Source organism: Myotis yumanensis, unplaced genomic scaffold, assembly GCF_028538775.1.
Source record: "Myotis yumanensis isolate MYYU_CA2020_CCGP unplaced genomic scaffold, mMyoYum1.0.hap1 SCAF_9, whole genome shotgun sequence".
Taxonomy (NCBI): domain Eukaryota; kingdom Metazoa; phylum Chordata; class Mammalia; order Chiroptera; family Vespertilionidae; genus Myotis; species Myotis yumanensis.
The window spans coordinates 75,327,853-75,335,358 of NW_027223760.1; positions in this window are offsets into that span (position 1 = coordinate 75,327,853).

Here is a 7,506-nt window from a genome sequence, read left to right on the forward strand (position 1 = left end):
AACCATTTTAATTATATGAATTCTCTTCTGATTATTTGGCTCCATCCTATAGGTTAAGAATGTATTTGTTTTCTAAATTTCTGGCAGTGCAAATTTGACTGCTTGTTTGATCCAAGAATTATTTAGGATAGTGTATTTCAACTTCAGGTGGTTGGTATATTTAGAATTTTTAGTTTAGCTTTTTTTGTTAATCACTTGTAATTTCTATTACGTGTAGTTTTCTTTTAGAATTTATTAAAGATTTCTTTTTAGGTTTCTAAGCAAACAACTTTTGTAAATATTTCCTGGGTGCTGGGGTGGATATGTCCTTTGTACAGTTTTCATATAACCATTAAATTGATATTATTAATTAAACACTGGTGAGATTCTCTATAACCTTCCTTATCTCTCAAGAAGTGAGACAGTTAAGTAAATTCTTATGCTGCTATTATGTATTTTTTCCTTAGATGTCTATTTCTTTTTGCTTTATATATTCAGCATACACCTGATCATAAATACATAATTTTTTTCCATTCAAGTTTTTTTAAATATATATTTTGAATTACTTGGGCTCTGTCAGTTTATTCTGTACTTTGCCTTTAAATTTTATTTTTTAAATGCTACCTTGCTGGCTTTGTTTCTAATGTTTTGCTAAATTTTTTTTTCATTTTCTCTCTTTTTTAAATTTGTATTTGGGGATTTTCTGTTGATTTTTAGTGTGTACAGACTTTCTATTTAGCTTTAAATATTTCAAAGACTTTGAAAACTCAAACTGGCCAAAACCGGTTTGGCTCAGTGGATAGAGCGTCAGCCTGTGGACTGAAAGGTCCCAGGTCCGATTCCGGTCAAGGGCATGTACCTGGGTTGCGGGCACATCCCCAGTAGGAGATGTGCAGGAGGCAGCTGATCGATGTTTCTCTCTCATTGATGTATCTAACTCTCTATTTCTCTCCCTTCCTCTCTGTAAAAAATCAATAAAATATATTTTTAAAAAATCCTAGATTTAAAAAAAAGAAAAAAACTCAAACTGATTGTAGGTTATTATTGACCTTAGTGGTTTAAAAAGCAGGCTTACAAGCCAGTCCAAATCCTGGCTTTATTATTTATTAATCTGTATGACCTTAGGTTATCGAAATACTGATTCTCAGTTTTTACATTAGTGAAATGGAACAATGAAACAATACCTAAGGTTTTCAGGATTGGATAACTTAAAAGTGCCTGGTATATTGTATAGTAATTGCTTTATGAATGTTTGCTGTTGGAGATAGAGATTGGGTGGGTGTAGTAAAGGGAAATTTTACTTCATCGTTGATGACTATTTCTTATTTTAATTTAGAAAAATGTCTTTGTAATAAAATAAATTCTGAGTTGGAAGGTGTCGATTCCAATCAACCAATAACAATATTCACCATTGATGCTTTCCACATAATATAAAATATTTGAACTATCTTGTGTCTAGTTCCATCTTAAACATCTGAAGGAGTGATTAGTGCAGAACTCTCTAAAGTGTCATTTTCTTGAGAACACTACAGTTTATTTTCAAATTCAGAGAAATGATTTATTTCTCTGTGTCCATTGGAAGAGATAAGGTAATTCTACATTTGCTAGAAGGAAATGGTATAAGTCTTCTAGCATCTGAACCATTCACTTCAGATATTTTAGTCTTTATCCCGTGTTCAGATTGGCTCTTTCAGGCCATACCTGAAAACAAGTTTCAGCCTTGAATGGGCATCAGAATCACATGTTAAGTTTCATTTTTAATTTCATTTTAAAAGTTATTTAAGTATAATATGTATAAATTAAGGTAATATTTAGTGCACTTAATGAGTTTTATATGTTTACTAGAGGCCTGGTGCACAAGTTTGTGCACCAGTGGGTCCCTTGGCCTGGCCTGCGGGATTGGGCCGAAACCAGCTCTCCAACATCCCCTGAGGGGTCCTGGATTGTGAGAGGGCACAGGCCAGGCCAAGGGACCCCACCAGTGCATGATTGGGGCAGGGAGGGATGCAGGAGGTTGCAAGCTGGGGAGGGACAGCGGGAGGGCTCCAGGGCGTGTCTGGCCCATCTTGCTCAGTCTCAGTCAGCCTGACCCCAGCAGCAAGCTAACCTACTGGTTGCAGTGTCTGCCCCCTGGTGGTCAGTGCATGTCATAGCAACTGGTCGGCTGTCTGCCCCCTGGTGGTCAGTGCATGTCATAACAAGAGGTTGAGTGGCCTTAGCATTATCATTAGCATATTACGCTTTGATTGGTTGAATGAACAACCGGACACTTAGCATATTAGGCTTTTATTATATAGGTTACCCGTGTAATTACCACCCAGAGCAAGACAGAATGTATCTATTATTCCAGGCCATCTTGCTCCTTCCCAATCATTACCCGTAAACAGAACAATTCTAATTTCTATCACCTTTAATTACTTTGGCCTGTTCTTAAGCTTCATATTAAGGGAATCAGACAGTATATACTCTTATTAACTTTGGTCCAATAAATTTGGTAAGTTAGATGAAATAGACAAATATAATTTAAGACTGGCAGAAGAAGAAATCTAAATGTCGTGTATGTATGAAAGGAATTGAATCTATATTTTTCCCACCAAAAAGAACCCCAACCCAAATATATCTGAAGGCTAAGAATGCTTCACTAATGAAATCTTTGAAACACTTATGGAAAAAGTTGTAATTTTACTTTTAGAGACTCTTAGAGATTAGAAAAAGAAGGAATAAGTTCCAATTCATTGTATGAATTCAGCATAACCCTGACACCCAAATCTGACATGGACTTCATTGAGATAATTATAAGCCAATATCTCATTGAACATTCTTAACAAAATAAAAAATTCAGAGATTTTTTAAAAGGATGCTACATTAGGACCAAGTGGAGTTTATTCCAGGAATGCAAAATTGAGTAACATTCATTAATCAATGTAATTTACCATGTTCATGTAATAAGGGCAAAAGGTATAACATTAAACATCCACTTATAATTCCCAGCAGACTAGAAATAGAGGGATGTTTTTAATTTGGTAAGGATACCTATAAAAAAAACTACAATAACAAAACTAACGGGGAAATAAGGAACATTTTCTCCCTGAGGTCCAGACAAGACAAGGATGTTCACTATCACTACTTGTCAATATTTTACCAGCGGTCTGAGCCATATGGCAAAGGGGAAAACATAAAGATTGGAAAGGGAAAAAAAATCTGTCTTTTTTTGAATGACATGATTGTGTATACAGAAAATACAGAAGAATCTATAAACAGGTTATTTTAGTAAGAAAATTGAATAAGCCCTAACTGGTTTGGCTCAGTGGATAGAGCGTCGGCCTGGGGACTCAAGAGCCCCAGGTTCAATTCCGGTCAAGGTCATGTACCTTTGTTGCGGGCATATCCCCAGTAAGGGGTGTGCAGGAGGCAGCTGATCGATGTTTCCTCTCATCGATGTTTCTAACTCTCTATCCCTCTCCCTTCCTCTCTGTAAAAAATCAATCAAGTATATTTTTTTAAAAAAGAAAAGAAAAAAAGAAGCCCTGACGGGTTTGGCTCAGTGGATAGAGTGTCAGCCTACGGACTCAAGGCTCCCCGGTTCGATTCTGGTCAAGGGCATGTACCTTGGTTGCGGGTACGTCCCCAGTGGGGAGTATGCAGGAGGCAGCTGATCCGATGTTTCTCTCTCATCGATGTTTCTAACTCTCGATTCCTCTCCCTTCCTCTCTGTAAAAAATCAATAAAATATATTTAAAAAAAAAAGAAAACTGAATAAGATCAATATACAAAAGTCAATTGTACACACATACACATATGCTAGCAATGTTGGAAAATAAAATTAATTAATCACATTAGCATTAGAAGTCATCTGCTTAGGAATAAATCCTAAGAAAGATGTACGTCTATACTAAAAACTATAAAACATTGCTGAGAGTAAAGATCTAAAGCTATGCAGGGAGGGGAAGGGAGCGTGGGAGAAGACACTAGCTCACGAATTGGAAGCCTTGATAGTATAAAGGTGTACTGGTTAATAATGCGGATTTTGTAATCAAAGAAAACACGATAATTTCAAGAGAAACATCAAAAGTGCTTTATTCAAAGTAATGTCCATCGCTAGCTACACATTTCCCCCATCTTTCAGGTAATTTGTGGATACCGTCCCAATAGAAGTTTTCTTGTTTTGAGGCAAACCATTCAGATACCCAATTTTCCACTTCTTCGTATGTTTTGAAGTGCTGCTCAGAAAGTGCATGTGCCATTGATCAGAACAAGTGGTAATCTGAAGGAGCAAGGTCGTGAATACGGTGGGTGGGTTGATACTTCCCAGGTAAGATCTTTTAATGTGTCTTTAACTGGTTTTGAAGTGTGTGATGGTGCGTTATCATGAAGCAAAATTACTTTGCCGTGTCTTCTGGCCCATTCTGGTCATTTCACCATCAAAGCGTGGTTCAAATTGATTATTTGTTGTTGGTAGCGATCAGTATTAACGGTTTCACCTGGTTTTAGAAGCTCATAATACACCACATCTTCCTGATCCCACCAAACGCAGAGCATTGTCTTCTTTCCGAAGCGATTTGGCCTTGCATTCGATGTTGATGGTTGACCTGGATCAACCCATGATTTTGTGCATTTGGGATTCTCAAAATAAATCCACTTGTCACCGCCAGCCACAATTTGATGCAAAAAAGACTTTCTTTTATGCTGTTGAAGCAACATTTTACTGATGACTTTTTGATTTTCCATTTGTCTTTCATTCAGTTGATGTGTCACCCATTTTCCTTCCTTTAAAATCTTTCCCATTGCTTGTAAACGAACAGAAATTGTTTGCTGAGCAACGTTTAATCTTTCTGCAAGTTGTTTTTGAGTTTGACACGCATCTTCATCCAAGAATGCTTGTAATTGTTGGTCTTCAAACTTTTTCGGTTGACCTGGACGTTCTTTGTCTTTCACATTGAAATCATCACTTTTAAAGCATTTAAACCAGCGTTCACAAGTATCTTGAGATGGAGCATGTTCACCATAATAAGCTTTCCGAAGTATATGATAACTTTCAGCAGCACTTTTCTTCAAAATAATGAATTAAAACTTCCAGCAAATGCTCTTTTTTTGGCACGAAATTTGACATTTTTAAACGTAAAAATATTTATGATGTTAACACCTTCAGAAAATTTGACATAGGAAGTTTTGAAGCTTGCTGTCAATACAACAAAACAGCATACATATCAAATAGCATATATATCAACATATGTGTAATTCCATCTATTGAAAAAAAAAGCCGCATTACTAACCGGTACATCTAGCATTAAAATTCTGCCGAAACTGGTTTGGCTCCGTGGATAGAGCATCGGCCTGCGGACTCAAGGGTCCCAGGTTCGATTCCGGTCAAGGGCATGTACCTGGGTTGCAGGCACATCCCCAGTAGGAGGTGTGCAGGAGGCAGCTGATCGATGTTTCTCTCTCATCGATGTTTCTAACTATCTCTCTCCCTTCCTCTCTGAAAAAAATCAATAAAATATATTTAAAAAAAATAAAAATAAAATTCTCATGTTGGGCTATCTATAGATTCAATGCAATCCCAATTATAAACGCAGCAGGTGTGTGTTTGTAAATTGACATGTTGACATTAAAACTGATGTGCAAATGTAAAGAAACTAGTCAAGGCAACCTTGGAGAACAAAGCTGAAAAACTTTTCTACCAGATTTCAATGCTTAATATAAAGTAACAGTTACTAAGATCATGTGGTATTGGCACAAAGACAGACATAGACCAGTGATTTTCAACCAACGTGCCACAATAATTTTTTTCTTACATCTTTATTTTTGCACAAGAATTTTTAAAACATGCAATACCTGACTAGTCAGGGGCACTTTGTCAAATTTAAAAAATGACAACAGCCAACACACTAGCTGTCCAGTATGAATAAATCAAAATTATACTTACTTTTTTTTAAGATCAGCAAAAAATATATTTTTTGTGCTACAGAATTTTAGTAATTGCTTTATGTGTGCTATGATGAAAAAGGTTGAAAATCTCTGACCTAGGCCAATCAGAAAGAAAACAAATTGTTGGAGGAGGGTGTGATACAGGTTACACCAAGCTGCATCGGAGGCTCCGCCCTCCCCCACCCCATCCTTGGAATGTATGTTCTGTCCACCATTGCCACAGTAGAGGGCATTTTTGGGGACACAGTCTTGAGAAGGCAATGTGTTGTTGAGATCATCTGGGTGGTATATGTGACTGAACCCACCATATAAACTTTTAAAATTCTGGCAGAGGGGTGGAAATCTACTCCTCGAGGAGCCCAAGATAGGCCTCATATGTAAGTTCTCTTGCTCATTAAATCTGCCACCTACCAATCTGGAGTGGTCTGCCCCTGTCTTCACTCTCTCCTTGCCCTTTACTGGAGCCCATTTCAGATTTCTTTTTTTAAAAAATATATTTTATTGATTTTTTACAGAGAGGAAGGGAGAGAGATAGAGAGTTAGAAATATCGACGAGAGAGAAACATCGACCAGCTGCCTCCCGCACATCTCCCACTAGGGATGTGCCCGCATCCCAGGTACATGCCCTTAACCGGAATCGAACCCGGGACCCTTCAGTCCGAAGGCCGATGCTCTATCCACTGAGCCAAACCGGTTTCGGCCCCATTTCAGATTTCATCTGGGAAGTTCCCAAGGTTTTGAACCAACCGAAGTCCAGAAACAGACCCTGGCGTACATTACCTTGATGGTCCCTCCTCAGCTGGCCAACTTCCAACATCCCTCCCTGGCCCCGATTGTGCAGTGGTGGGGTCCCTCGGCCTGGCCTGCGCCCTCTCGCAATCTGGGACCCCTTGGGGGATGTCAGAGAGCCAGTTTCAGCCCGATCCCACAGGCCAGGCCTAGGGACCCCACTGGTGCATGAATTTGTGCACTGGGTCTCTCTAGTTTTCTTAAACGAATCCAGAAAAGGTTGGGCTTCAGACATAGTACATGAGGAATACAGGTTTACTTCTTGGTAGTTCTCTTGGTTCTGTCTTTCTCTGTTTGGCTTTATCTTTAGCATAGTAGCGAGATTGTTGTGGCTGTTCCATGCATCATAGTGAAACAAAATTCCCTTGAGCAAGAAGGATCACCTTTTAAGAAGTACATCTCACTAGCCCAAATTGAGCTACATACACATTGCCAACTCCATTACTGAAAAGAGGAGTGAAATTACCAGTGACTTAGACCAGGGTTGTAGGAATGTTGGAGAATCACCTATATTTAGTATTAAGCATTCATTAAAAAATAAAACAAAAAGGTGACAAAAGAAAGAATCAGAATTATTGAATTTAGAAACATGATTGCAAACAAAAAAAAATGTGGATGGGCTGTAATATAGAATATCCACAACTAAAGATCAAATTAATGAGCCGGAGTATCAAGCTAAGAAATGCTGGGGATGATCCTCCCTAAAACTCACCACTAAAAAAGGGGGACATATGTAATACTTTCAACAATAAAGATTTTAAAAAAGAGAGGGAAAACTAACTAAAATTAAATAGAAAAAAATATAAAATG